Consider the following 16,075-nt stretch of genomic DNA (forward strand, 5'->3'; position numbering starts at 1 on the left):
TCCCGAACCCGAATATGGTTGCGACGACCATTATTCTTATTTTTAAAAAGGTTTTATCGATATTTTCCTATTCCTTCATCGGAATAAATAAAGTTCGGTAGCGACTCTGTTCGAACATAATTTTTCTGCGACCATCGCGAGGAATCGTATTTTTCGAGATGCGACAATGTCCTCTGTGACCCTAAATTTAAGAGGGGGACTCACAATGTTGAAGTAAACAAATATGAGATACTAAATTGAGACAATCTATGGTGTTTTTGATAGTTACATATACATAAGAGGCATATTTATACAAGTTTTAGAGAAATAATGACCACACAAAAGCAATCATGACTCAGGTGTCATTGCGGAGTTTGAAATCTGGAGTCAATTTATCAGTTTAAGGCTCGTATATTCTATTATTTTTTGAATTTAATACTTTTATTATTATGGTTATTATTAGAAATTAAAAGTGAAAAGAATATGTTTTTTTTTTAATTATTTTAATAATTGGTAAAATAAATATTTTAATGTGATTAATTATAAAAAATAATATCTACTTTATTATATTTTTAGATTTTTCTATTTAATTTTAATTTAAAAACAATGAAATTAACAATTATTTGCAGTGACTTAATTTTAGAAATTTTATTTGAAAATTTTGTTTTTATGAGAAATAACTTAAATAATACTATTTGTCTAGATCAATTATAATGAGTTACTTATATCTAGTGGGCTTGAGCTTGGTTGATTTGAACGATTTCCCATGCCATATGAATACGAAGAATTATTCTGCCACCCCAAACTTTGACTTAGCATCTCCACAATCCCCATGTTTTTACAATACTAGTCATGTACAATTTTATAATTCATTTTACAAAAATATTGGAACAATTCGAATTTTCAAAAAGTTTTGTATATTTCAAAAACATTCATAGTCTCTACTGCATTTTTCAAAATTCATGATAAGTAAGTATCAATTTTAGTACGAAATCATGCATATTTATCGGATTTAAGTGAACCATAATGTCAAAAAATGATGGTTGATAAACATCGAAATGCAACATCACAAATGGATGAATTTGATAAAGATATGGATGATCGACTAGAAGATATGATTCACGATATTTGAGAATCGTCTTATATGAAAGCCCATATTTATGATACTTTGCGCAGTGATAATGATGAACTTTTATATAAGGGGTGCACAAATTTTACACGATTGTTTGCGTTGCTAAAATTGTTTAATCTAAAGGCAAAAAATGGGTGGGTGGGTAAAAGTTTCAATGAATTGCTTCATTTTTTGAAACAGATGATAATAATTTGTCTGACCGTTGTTATGAGGCCAAGAAAATATTGTGTCGTATGGGTTCTGAGTATATCAAAATACATGCATTCTCTAATGATTTCATATTATATAGAAAAAGTATGAAAATATGGATCAATGTCCGGAATATGGTGACTCACACTACATATTGAAGGACAACAATAGTGGTGACAATGATAATATTAGCAAGAAACACCCTTTTGCTAAATTGTTATGGTACTTACCAATAATTTCAAGGTTCAAGAGACTTATTGCTAATGCGAATGATGCAAAGAGTATTAGATGGCATGCAGATGGAAGAAAATATGATGAAAACATTCTCCATGGGGATGATTCTTTGTAATGGAAGAAAATTGATTCGTTGTTTTCAAATTTTGGCCTTGAGCCAATAAATATTAGGTTTGGGCTTTCCACAGATGGAATGAACCCCTTTGATAATGTGAGTACTAACCATGCTTCATGACCTATTCTTCTCACGAATTATAACCTATCTCCTTGGTTAAGCATGAAACACAAGTATATGTTGTTAAGTATGATGATTTATGTACCCCAAAAACCTGGAAACGTAATAGATATTTATCTAAGTCCATTAATCGAAGAGTTAAGAAAATTATGAGAGGAAGGCATTCATGTTGATGATGCATGTTTTGGTGAAATGTTTAAAATGCGTGCAATGTTATTTTGCACAATCAACGGCTTTTCTGCATATAGTGGTTTGGATGGATACAGTGTCAAAGGATATAAAGTGTGTCCTATATGTGAATATAATACTCATTTTCAATAAGTTGAGTTCGGAAAAAATACCTTTTACCTTGGGCATCAGAAAATTCTAAAACCCAATCATCCTTATCATAGATTGCATAAGGCTTTTAGTGGAGAGCAAGAGTTTGAAATTTCTCCTAAATCATTAACTGGAGATGTAGTTTATCAACGAAAAAAACACCTTAATGTTGTCTTTGGAAAGAATAAAAAGATCTTGTTGAAAGAAATATTTGGAAAAAGAGATAAGTGTTCTTTGATCTTCCATATTGGTCTAGCCTCGATGTAAGATATTATCTTGATATGATGCATGTGGAGAAAAATGTGTGTGATAGTTTGATAAGAATACTTCTAAACATTCCAGGAAAGACTAAAGATAATAAGAATTCCCGTTTAGATATAATGGAGATGGGTATACGACAACAGTTGGCTCTAGAAGATTGATGAAAAAGAACTTATTTTCCTCTAACATGTCACACTCTATCTAAAAAGGAAAAGAAAAGTTTTTGCAAGTGTTTACATAATATCAAAGTTACTCAAGGTTACTCAGCAAACATAAAGAAACTTGTACCAATGAAATATCTCAAGTTAATTTTCTTAAAATCTCATGATTGTCATGTCTTGATGCAACAACTTCTACTAATGGCTATTTGTCACATCCTTCCAAAAAAATGTAAGAGTATCTATAACCAGATTGCACTTACTATTCAATGATATATGTAATAAATTTCTTAATTTCAGAAAAATAGATGAGTTAGAAGATGAGGCTACAATAATCTTGTGTCAATTGGAGATGTATTTTCCTTCTCCATGTCACGTACATGTTGTATAATTTTGACATATTCCATCACAACATATGTGATGTAATATTTCTTCCTTTGACCATTTTTTGATATTCCCCTAATTAACACAAGCACGATAAAAGACACCATTATTTCCGGGAAGTTTTTGTTTGGCGAATTCAAGGAATTCAAGAACTTCTTTATCATACACTAGACCTAATCTATCATCTTTCATCCAACTATGATCTATAACAAATTCTAAAATTTATAGCAAATGACTAATGTATCAAAAGAATAATGTAAATGACACATTAGTGCTACACACACAACATACTATGGTTATATGCATACTAAACATACTATGGTTATATGCTACACATAACATAACCTTATAATAACAAAAACATCACAACATGAGATCATGACCCATGACAACATCACATACCCTTATAACAACAAAAATATCACAAAATATGAATAAAACCAAAACACGATTGCAACAAAATAAAAATAAAGGAAAACCATACCACAACATACGAGAGAATCCAAGAAATGAACAATGAACAATGAGCACAGAAAGGTGACATACCGTACTTCGAAGAGGAGGAAGAGACCAAGAAATAATTTTTGTTCAAAGAAATGAATGAAGATGGTGAAGAATGGACATTCCAATAAATGAATGAAGATGGTGAAGATTGTGTTATTGTTGTCGTCTAGTTTGCTAGGGCACCCAAGTGTTTTATGAACGAATTAAATAACCTGCTATGTTTAAATTTTGTAGGAAATAATTTCACAATGGTTCCAAATACAAACCGTAGTTAAATATGGAACATTTACCTACGGTTGTTTTATTAATCGTAGTTAAATGTTTTTTAATTTTTCTATAACAATGAATGTTAGGTAAAACACACTTATTTTATTGAAAAATGGAAAATGTTGATGTTGGGATGCAAAGCTTGTAACCATTAATATATGCTCACAGTTGTTATTAAGAATCATGATGAAAAGTCTTTTAATAAAATATTAAAAAATCGGCGTGTTAAAAATGATATATTACTATGGTTGATAAAAGGACCATAGTAATATAGTGTTACCAAAGGTATATTTTGTAGTTGTGAGATCACTTTTTTTCTCTGCACTTTATATTGGCTGCGGGTTTTTAATGAGGCTTCATCTCTTTTTGTTATTTTAGAGAATCTGTATTTGCTGGCTATTTCCTTTTTACAGGAAATCTATAAGCTAAAAAGAATGTCGTAACTTGAGGCGATCAAAACACTGGATCCCTAAGTGGAATCCTTGTAGCCCATTGAGGCGTCAAAATTCGGGATCCCTAAGAGGGGTATTTACCGCCCATTAAGACGATTAATAGGTTAGATCTCAAAGTGGAATCCTTGCCTCCTATTTAGGTGATCAAAATGTTGGATCCCTAAGTGGAATCCTTGCCACCCATTGAGGCAATTAAAATGTTGAATCCTTAAGAGGGATCCTTGCCCCCCATTTAGGCGATCAAAATGTTGGATCCTTAAGAGGGATCCTTGTTGCCCATTAAGGCGATTAAAATGATAAAGCCTTGAGAGGGATCATTTATGCCCGTTGAGGCGATCAAAACGATGGATCTCTCAATGGGATCCTTGTCGACCATTGAGGAGATCAAGTTGTTAGATTTCTAAGTTGGGTCATTGCTTCCCTACAAGATGGATACAACATCAGGTCCCCAAGAGGAACCCTTTTAGCTCTCAAAGCAACTCGTTTATTATTAGGGATAAAAGGACAAACATGCAGAAAACAACCATGGAAGAATATAACATTAAAGACGATTAACATAAAAGGTGCCCAAAGGAACGTTGTTGTTCATAAAATTATATAAAAAAATCCGAAAGGGAAATGAAATACAACAGAAGGCCACCAATGGATAATAAACATTATAAGCAAACCAAACTATTAATTCTACTCATGGACTATCTCCTTCCCGATAGTGTGCTACGACTGAGGCACTTCAGATTCATTGTCTCTAGTTGCCTCGCCCTCACCATGGGTATCATTAATAGGAGCATACTTTTTAGGCTCTGAGGGGGCCGCTGCATATTCACTCACCAGCTGACTATCCCAGATAACTTTGAGGATTTCATTCGGCTCAGATCTATATTGGGGTAGAGGAAGGAAATCGCTCCTTGGCCCGCTTAAAGTAAATGATAGAAGTGGACACCAGCTCGTCAGTAAGCTCAGATACATCCATCTCCAGCTTCTGTTAGGGGAGGATGGCAATGTCCTGAAATTCCCGCAGGGATTTCTCCTTGGTGGCGATCTCCTTAACCTAGGCCTCTACGTTCCCCAACTTTTTATCCCATGTCTCTTTGTCCTATTGCATGACCTTCAACAACCTCTGGTTCTTATTGTAGGCGTTCACATGCTACCGAAGCTTCACCTTACTACTATGAAAAACAACTATCATAATGGTTGGAAAAGGGATACAACCATGTCCGAAAAATCGTTATAGGGTAGGGTGTGATTGTATGTATGATGCCTTCCACCACAGGTCTTGGACCATTGTGATAAGTTAGGTAGTGCACTATATATCACAACCATCAAGATAATCAACTGTTGTGATATAAATCGAATGGTCATGGGTTCAAAACCTAGTGAATGTATGGTTAATAATACTATGCGTGTTATCTATAACAACGGTTGGTTTAAATAATCGTGATTAAATATTTTTTTTTTTTTAATTTTATTTGTTTTTCTATATATTACAAACAAGTATATATATATCAAATTAACCATTACAATATACCATCCCCTCATTTTCAACTAACACATTAAAAATAAACGCCTAACATCTACAGATGTCGTCTAAGTCTTTCAAAGAGAAAGGTGCCTTGTCGTTAAACGTCTATATAAACAAGTGAAAGAAATTGAATATTACATGATTTGAATTATATATTCAAATTAATATGTTATTAAAAACATTTCATGATATTATATACCTAAGCCCACGAATCAACAATGTCGACAGAGATGATATTAAACTTGTGTTTCATTACATATTACTCACACTCGTATCCCTCTCTGCGTGTCTCCTCGTCTACAAATTTACACCTTTCATGAATATATAACCACACATGTATTTCATATATATATATATATATATATTATATATATATATTATATTATATTATATATATATATATATATATATATATATATATATATAATATATATGTGTGTGTGTGTGTGTGTGTGTGTGTGGTGTGTGTGTGTGTGTGTGTGGTTGTGTGTGTGTGTGTGTGTCTAAATTAATCAACTTACCTAGACTTGTTCAATCTATAATGCCTCTTGACAACCTTATATATTGAAAATGATTTTAAAATATTCCACACTGAGATAATTACAAAGTAAAAGATAAAATTTCATAAAAAATTTCATAAGTATAAAGTTATACCTAGTAATAATTTGTTTCATCATAGGATCAAGTTCTTTGTGTAACAAATACAGTATAGTTACCATATTCGTCTGAAGAGATATGATGTTCAATTGATAATGTTCTCTTAATGAACAATAGAAACATATATAATTAATATTTGGAAAAACATGAAAACTAAATATAATAGAGACATCATAATTTTAAAACTACTAAGTTATTGAGGAATGGTGCTAAGTAGCATAATTTCCCATCTGTTATCTGTGATGTTAAGTTTTTTTCAATATTTTTAGCGGAATTATTTGTAAGTCATACTCTAACTAGATCCAACAATCCATAAGTATCCGGTTTATATAACTCTATACATACATGATGAATGTACATAAAAGGTTAAACAAGGTACAAAAAACACGTGAGGAATTAATTCTATACAAAACAATGAATGTACCATATAATAAGATATACTTACATGCACCAAACTTCTAGTAACCCTATGTCCAGCCACCGATTTCCACCAATCATATCATTTATATCTTTATGAATCAAAAAGAATTCCTTTAACCCCTCAATCGTAGGATCATCTTCTAGTGGAAGAGTAATTACCGCTTCTTCGTTGAGCACAACATAATCCATCATTTTGGAATATGATTCTTCAGAAGGGACCAATAACCCGTATTGGATCTCTCTATCGATGGGGTGGCTGAACAACTGCCTTTTGTGCTTGCACCATGTACACCATTTTTACCAGGAAATTGATCATTAGCATCATCCTCTTCATTTGTACACTATGGCACGGTTCCACTGATTCTCTACATCATAAAATACATAAAGTAACACAAAACAGAATTAACACAATATGCACAACAAATAAACATATAACTCTTTAGATAACATAATTCTCACTCTTACATACCGCATATAAATCTTTTAATTCTTCCAATTATTTCCTTCGAGTTTCCCACTCCACTTGTAACTTCTCGTAAAATTCTTGCTTTTGAGTATCTATATTCCTCTGAAGCTCTTCCAACGTTTCATTTTTCAATTGTCCGATGCTTTTTCTAGACATGCCAAAAAACACTCTCAGGTCGATGCCATCTCCAACCCCACGAACACGCCCACCATGTTCCTTTGTTCTTATTGCTTCTACTAATATATCATGTTGTGGTTCTGGAATGAAGGTACCTTCACGGGATGAGTTAACCAATAAATCCTACACAACATGATATGACATACACTGTTAATTACCAAAGCGACTCATGGAGGCATTTGAAGTGTTGTCTACATACATATGCATAATAAGTCCTACTTACAATTCTCTCAACTGCCAAGCTGGAGGAATTTAAAGTGCAGTCTCCATTTGGTCTTAGTGGAGCCCTCATCCACTTCTCATGCCGCGATGGTGGAGATGGTTCCCGATCACAACTCATGGACTCCCCCTCTCCTAGTTGTTGTCTTTTTTCCAATAATTATGATTTTCTCAAGTTTCCTGTATCCCCCACGAGACAATCTATGGGGGCATTTGTTTTTGGATTTGTTCAACTTTACCGCTTGACTTTTAACCTGTTATAAACATAGGAAAAATATTAGCGTCCATGGTTTATCCATAAAATTATCAGAAAACACCATAGGTATTAATCATGAACTCCTCACTACTACAAGACTTCACAAACATTTTCCAAACCTTCTTGCTAATATACGAATATTTCACCCACAATCATTCAGTATTAGGCTTTGGCTTCGTAATATAACCACTTATGAGTCATGACTTAAAACTCCTCCAGGTCGTACCAGCATAAGTTATCCACCTTTTTTTCAACTTCTAATCATCACTAAATTTAAACGTCAACTACACATTTAAAATGATAATAAGTATGTATTAGTGTTTATATAACGTAATATCGAATCGATAACAATTGAAATTACTACCTGAACGTCTGTCCATATGCTATTTTTCACCTCATTTGATACATCCTTCCAATCATCTAACAAAATACTGACTTTGCCACGTCCAAGTAACACAACATAACTCTTAAACAACGAAGAATTAGGACCATCCATAACAATATTAAAAACACTAAACTCGATTGGAAGTTTAACACCCAAATTGCGGACTTCTATTAGTGTATCCATAATTGTGGTACCTCTTTGATTTTTTTACCTGATCTATAAGAAAAGTGAAGTGATCGAGGTATTTTCCAAGCTTAAATTTATGGTCGAAAGACAGAGCGGTCGAAAGATCAAGATTTTGAGGACTGATGGTGGTGGAGAATATGTGTCGAAAGATTTCGATTCATTATGTGTGAAAGAATGGATTGTGCATGAGGTGGTGCCACCCTACACTCCACAGCAGAACGGAGTCGCAAAAAGGAAGAATAGAACCATTATGAATATGGTTAGAAGTATGTTGAAAGGCAAGCATCTACCAAAAGAATTTTGGGAGAAGCGGTGTCAACTACGACATATATCCTGAACAGATGTCCGACGAAGAAGCTAGAAGGAATCACACTAGAAGAATGTTGGTCTAGTGTCAAGCCTAGCTTGAGTCATCTAAGGGTGTTTGGATCTATAGCACATAGTCATGTTCCAGATCAGTTGAGAAGAAAACTTGATGACAAGTCGAATCAGATGATCCTGTTAGGATATCATTCGACTAGAGGATACAAGTTGTTCGACCCAGTGAATAAGCAAGTAGTGATCAGCAGGGACGTGATCATAGATGAGCTTAAGGAGTGGGATTGGACTGAGAATGTCAAGAAAGATTCAGTGAGAATCTTTTATGATGAACCAGCTAGTGAAGTCGAAAGAGAAGTTTGACAGGAAGAAGTCAGAGGTGAGGCAGGCCCAAGCAGACATCAAAGAACAAGACACGTCCCTGCAAGGTTGCAAGAATGTGTGATTACATCAGATGATGTTGTCGATGAAGAAGGTGAGTTGGTACACTATGCTTTCTACGCAGATGTCGAACCTATCAATGCAGTTGAGGCATTGAAAGATTCAAAGTGGATGAAAGCAATGGACGAAGAATTGAAGTCAATCGAAGTCAACAACACTTGGTCACTTGTCGAATTGCATCAAGACAAGAAGGCAATCGATGTGAAGTGGGTATACAAGGTGAAGTTGAATCCCAAAGGAGAAGTGACTCGACACAAGGCAAGACTTATGTAAGATCTGGATGACATTTCATGTTTCCTTGGCATCGAATTTTACAAGAGTGGTAGATGTTTGATGATGCACCAAAGAAGGTATGCAGGCAAAATTCTCAAGAATTTGAGATGCGAGATTACAACCCAATTTCGACTCCAGCTGAGCCCAGATTACACCTGTCAAAAGATTCAGATGAAGATGATGTCGACCTAACCCATTATAGAAGACTTATTGGGTCACTTCGATACCTTTGTCACACAAGGCCTGACTTAGCATACAGTGTAGGTATGGTAAGTAGGTTCATGCAGAAGACAAAGGTATCACATCTAACAGCGGTGAAGAGGATACTAAGGTATCTAAAAGGAACTCTCGACTATGCCATTTTGTTTTCTGCAGCTGATGAAGGAAAAGAATGCAAATTAGTTGGATACACTGACTCAAGTTGGTGTAGTGATGTTGAAGATCGAAAATCTACAGCTGGTTATATGTTTATGCTAGGTGATGCCCCAGTTGCTTGGAGTACGAGAAAAGAGCCAGTAGTTGCATTATCATCGTGCGAAGCAGAATACATAGTTGTTTCTCTTTGTGCATGTTAAGCAACGTGGATGGTGAATTTGGTCGAAGAGATAACAACGAAGAGTCATGGAGCAATTACCATGAAGATCGACAACATGTCAGCTTTCAATCTGGCGAAGAATCCGATAGCACATGGTCGAAGCAAGCACATCGAGATGAGGTTCCATTATCTTTGAGAGCAAGTAGCAGATGGGAAGATGAATATGGAACACTGCAGAACCAAGAATCAAATTGCAGACATCATGACAAAGAGAGTGCGGGTCGAAGTGTTCAAAAGACTAAGAGTTATGATGAATGTAGATAGCTTAGACACAATGAATTAGGTGGTGTGTTAAATTGTAATTCCTTGTGTCAAAGCAGGTTGCTCGACAAAGCAAGGAAGTGTCAAATCACCTAGCGTGTTGAGTTGTGTTAGTGTGTCGAAGCATGTTGCTTCGCACATGATTTTGATTTATGCCTAGTTTAGTAGTGTTAGCTATTTTGGACTTTAATAGTTTTGGGCTTTGGATTGAGGTCCAAGTTAACCTAAATCTATAAATAGAGGGAGTAACCCTTATTCTTGAAAAGAAGTGAATAGAGCATTCATAACATTGTATTCACAGTATTTTGCAGTTGGAAAGTGAATAAGAAGTTTTCCACAGTTTGTGGACAGAGAGAAACTCTGCAGAATTCTATTACTCTTCTCCTTCATCGTTCTTTAATTTCTTTCTTTCTCCGTTGTTCTTCTCTTTTCGTTGTTATTGTGTGGGTGATAACAATCTTGTTCATCAAGATTGATTGAAATTCTCCATAGATTTTTGGGGATTTCCAACAGTCTTTAGTTGAAGGACTCGCCCTAAGGGACTCACATCTCAATTAAAAGTTAGCTTCATTTGGATCGTATGGGCTCTGCTGCGTATCATTTGTAGCTTCCACCCAGTGCTACTATTCACATTCTCTTTTACATTTTACAACTGAAATTGTGTCTTAACCCTCATAATCAACCTATTCAACACATACCAGCAACAAATGTTGATGATGGAAAAGTTCCTGTGGCGATTCTGGACAGAAAATGATAAAACAAGGTCGTAGTGTTGCTTCCAAAGTATTGGTTCTGTGGAGGGAACAACCAACCCATGAGGCTACTTGGGAATTCTATTGATTTTCACCCATAAGAACATGCGTGTTCTTGAAGCAGAGTATTGTAATAGGATATTTTCCTATTTTCAATAAATAAACTTTGTCTTTTTCTTATTTTGGCATTTAGGGAATTGTTCTAGATAAATGACAAGGTGTCTACATTGCTAGAATTCCTTGCAATGATTGGATAACCTGTATCCAGCTTGCAACCATCATGAAAAATAACAAGTATTACCAAAAAATTCTCATTCTTATCAACTCTTTTCTTTCAGCTGACTCTTAATAATCTAGTAGTGTTCTATAACTCTGTTACTCCTGGTTAGAATCAGGGTATTAACGGATTTCTTCCCTAATATCCAAAGATTGATATAAGAGGATCATCGTTCGAGCTTCAATAGATAAGAAACGTCGTACACGTCTCAGTTGCCGTCTTTTGTTTCTCATGTCTTGAAAGCCCGGTCTGTCCTTATTCAATTAAAACCAACAATGTCAAATCATATCCTAACGGAATCGAAATAACAAGCCACTTGGTCTAGGATGCCAAGCTCATATGATAATAGTTTGTCGATGACGTTAATGGTGTCCTTACGGAGAACATTCGAAGTGTTGTCAAGAGTCTTCACTATGAAGCCTTATATAATTTTGTCATGAGAAGGACGAGTGCGTAGAAGAAGGAAGTTGCATTGAGTTACTTGTTGGCAGATAAATGGTTCTATGAGTTGCTCCTCGGTAGCTACTAATTGACTCTACTCTAGGCTTGTATGTTGAACGTGAAGGTTAAAGGTAATAAGAAAAAAAAAACACAAGGAGGTTCTGTCACCCATTTTTGGAAAAATTAAAGGTTAGCAAGATCAAGATAAATTTTGTTGTAGAGATGGTCACACACTGTATTACTCTTATGATGTGTGTGCATTTTTATGAGATTAAGTGTCCATAAATTAGGTGGAAATCTCAGTGCTTTTTAGTTAGTACTAATTTACTTGAGTTATAGTTGATGAACGGAGGATGATTCATCTGATCATTTGGACAACTCGATGGCTAATTGGACTCCAGCTCAAGATAGATATTTCCTTTGATCTTGTCCCATGTTGAGAGACAACAAAACAAGCAAAAGTGTATTTAGTCATGGAAAACATGACGGGATAAATAAACAAGTTTGGGTTCAAATATGATCCAAATGGGATGAAGAAGCAAATGATGTTAGTAAAAATGGATTGGAGCAGGGCAATAAATATGATCACCGCCAAGGTTATATAAAGCATCAAAGAGGATATGTTTCAGTATATTAACATATAAGGTTATTTGCTTGAGTTGAAAAAGCTAAAAAAATTCACTATTGTGGTTATAAAAAAGGATATAAATATAGAAAATTTGGTGCGTATCACCAACACTGACTTTTGTTATGGAAACGCTAGGGACATAACAGAATTGCAGGACTACCTAATGTTTTTTTATTGAACCCAATTGTGTTTCTATAAAAAATTATGAACAAATCTTTATATATCAGCACTGAAGCACAAGCGAAAAATTTCGAAAAAAAACTCAAAAAATAATCGTCTTAAGAATTATGATTTCCTTATTCCCAAAAATCTTTTATCCCCTAGACGCCGTAGAGAATTGAGAATTCTAATTTCTTTGAACTCTAGGAATAGAAAGACGGTGGATAGAAACACAATAAAGGAGAAAAAAATAAATAATTCTTCTGAAGTTTTGACTAAAAATAAGGATCTTGATAGCGATACAAAAAAACTAAAGAAATTAAAATTCTTTCTTTGGTCAAATTATCGATTCGAAGACTTAGCTTGTATGAACCGCTATTGGTTTGATACGCATAATGGAAGCCGTTTCAGTATATTAAGAATACATATGTATCCTCGACTGAAAATTTGATTGAAAATCTAGATTTTGGTTCTATTTATCATTATCATAATATTTCTTGTAACATATCCATATGCTGATATGTGAACATATATATATATATAATATATATAATATATATATATATATATATATATATATATATATATATATATATATAATATATATATATATATTAAATAAAATAAATAAACGCCCACACGCATTGTGGGATTGATACGAATTCAATGATGTCTCCATCAGATAGAATAGATAGAAAGAAATCTATAGAAAAATTCAAAAAAAAAAGTGTCATTACTATTACTGATCAATAAAAATATCTATCAAAAAGGAGGGGGAAAAGCTTTTATTTTATGATAAAAAATTATGTTATTTCAAAAAAAAAAAACACGGATCCGTTGAATTTCAAGTATTCAACTTCACGAAGACTTACTTCACATTTTGAATTACACCCAAAAGACTATTTATCTCAAAGAGGTTTACGTCTAATTCTGGGAAAACGGCAACGACTATTGTCGTATTTGTCAAAGAAAAAAAAATACGTTATAAAAATGTAATAAATCGATTGGGTATTCAGGATTCACAAATTAGGTAATTTCAAGAATCATTTTCAATTATTCGATTTATTAGATACTGAATTTTGATGAACTTTTTTTTGAACGATTCATGGAAGAATGAATCGAGGAAAAACCTATGAATATCCCAGCTACAAGAAAAGACCTCATGATAGTAAATATGGGGCCTCAACACCCATCGATGCATGGTGTTCTTCGACTTATTGTTACTCTTTATGGTGAAGATGTTATTGATTGTGAACCAATATTGGGTTATTTACATAGAGGTATGGAAAAAATAGCGGAAAACCGAACAATTATACAATATCTGCCTTATGTAACACGTTGGGATTATTTAGGTACTATGTTCACAGAAGCAATAACTGTAAACGGACCAGAATAATTGGGAAATATTCAAGTACCTAAAAGAGCTAGCTATATACGAGTAATTATGTTGGAGTTAAGTCGTATAGCTTCTCATCTACTATGGCTGGGACCTTTTATAGCAGATATTGGTGCACAAACCCCCTTTTTCTATATTTTTAGAGAAAGAGAATTAATATATGATATATTCGAAGCTGCGACAGGTATGAGAATGATGCATAATTTTTTTCGTATTGGAGGAGTAGTGGTTGATCTACCTTATGGTTGGATCGATAAATGTTTTGATTTTTGCAATTATTTTTTAACAAGGGTTATTGAATATCAAAAACTTATTACGCAAAATCCCATATTTTTAGAACGGGTTGAAGGAGTGGGTATTGTTGGTAGAGAGGAAGTTATAAATTGGGGGTTATCAGGGCCGATGCTTCGGGCTTCCGGAATACAAAGGGATCTACGTGAAGTTGATAATTATGAGTGTTACGAGGAATTTGATTGAGAAGTTCAATGGCAAAAAGAAGGAGATTTATTAGCTCGTTATTTAGTTCGAATTGGTGAAATGGTGGAATCCATAAAAATAATTCAACAGACTTTGGAAGGAATTCCAGGGGGGCCCTATGAAAATTTCGAAATTCGCTGCTTTGATAGAGAAAAGGAGCTAGAATGGAATAATTTTGAATATCGATTCATTGGTAAAAAAATTGTCTCCTACTTTTGACTTGGCGAAACAAGAACTTTATGTGAGAATTGAGGCCCCTAAGGGAGAATTAGGAATTTTTCTAATAGGAGATCAGAATGGTTTTTCTTGGAGATGGAAAATTCGTCCACCTGGTTTTATCAATTTGCAAATTCTTCCTCAATTAGTTAAAAGAATGAAATTGGCTGATATTATGACAATACTAGGTAGCATAGATATCATTATGGGAGAAGTTGATCGTTGAAATGATAATTGATACAACGAAAGTCCAAGATATAAACTCCTTTTCCGGATTGGAATCTTTCAAAGAGGTCTATGGAATTCTATGGATACTTGTACCAATTTTGATTCTTACTAGCAATTGTATGGTTAGAAAGAGAAATATCTGCAGGGGTACAACAACGTATTGGACCTGAATATGCTAGTCCTTTTGGAATTCTTCAATCTCTAGCAGACGGAACAAAACTACTATTCAAAGAGAATCTTATTCCATTTAGCGGAGATATTCGTTTATTCAGTATCGGACCATCCCTATCAGTCATATCCATTCTAATAAGTTATTCAGTAATTCCCTTTAGCTATAACTTTATTTTATCTGATTTCAATATAGGTGTTTTTTTATGGATTACTATTTCGAGTATTGCTCCCATTGGACTTCTTATGTCACGATATGGCTCAAATAATAAATTTTCCTTTTTGGGTGGTCTACGAGTTGCTGCTCAATCGATTAGTTATGAAATACCATTAACTTTATGTGTCTTATCAATATCTCTACGTGCGATTCGTTGAAACCGAAAAAGCTATTCGATGCTATTACTATGCTCCTCTCTTTATAGTACTATATTTCTATATAGTACTATATAGGAAATGAGGCTAATAAATTGAATAGAAACCTTCATTATCCTTATTTTCTTTTTCACAATTCTGATTGAAGAACTAAATTAGATAGTTATATGAGTGAAATAAAACAGCTTCGATTTAATCTAATTTCAGAATACTCTATTACTTCTAGTTAGTAGATAGTATGATGGTTTGAATGAAAGGGCAGTAAAAATATGGAGTCTCATTTTCTATGTATAAGAATGAAATAAAATGATAAACAAAAGAGGCCATTTAATCCAAGATTGGACAATTTGTCATCCTGTTTTGAAGCGGTCTCAAAAGACCAACCTTATTGAGTTTTAGTTACCATTTTTATGAAATCTCATAGATATATAAAAATAAGGGGGATTAATAAAAAAGAGTGGATGGTTAGAAACTATGAGATACACAAAGGATTAGTAACACAGATTTTGTAAATTATCCAAAAGAAAATTTACGCAGAATATAAAAAGAATACTAATTGGGGCTTTAAATTGGTAGAAAAAAGAAAGCACTACTCCCCGCAACTCCGTTCCAGAGTATGCTTCCATCCACTCACTAAATAAATTACTATCATGAACGGAAAAATCCTTTAAAAAT

At 33.9% G+C, this 16,075-nt stretch overlaps 1 pseudogene; it reads left to right on the forward strand.

Moving 5' to 3' along the window:
* Positions 1–13,599: 13,599 nt before the first annotated feature.
* Positions 13,600–15,867, forward strand: LOC127135275 (NAD(P)H-quinone oxidoreductase subunit H, chloroplastic-like; annotated as a pseudogene).
* The last annotated feature ends 208 nt before the right edge of the window (positions 15,868–16,075 follow it).

The sequence above is a fragment of the Lathyrus oleraceus genome, chromosome 4 (assembly GCF_024323335.1).
Source record: "Lathyrus oleraceus cultivar Zhongwan6 chromosome 4, CAAS_Psat_ZW6_1.0, whole genome shotgun sequence".
In the NCBI taxonomy this organism is placed as follows: Eukaryota; Viridiplantae; Streptophyta; class Magnoliopsida; order Fabales; family Fabaceae; genus Lathyrus; species Lathyrus oleraceus.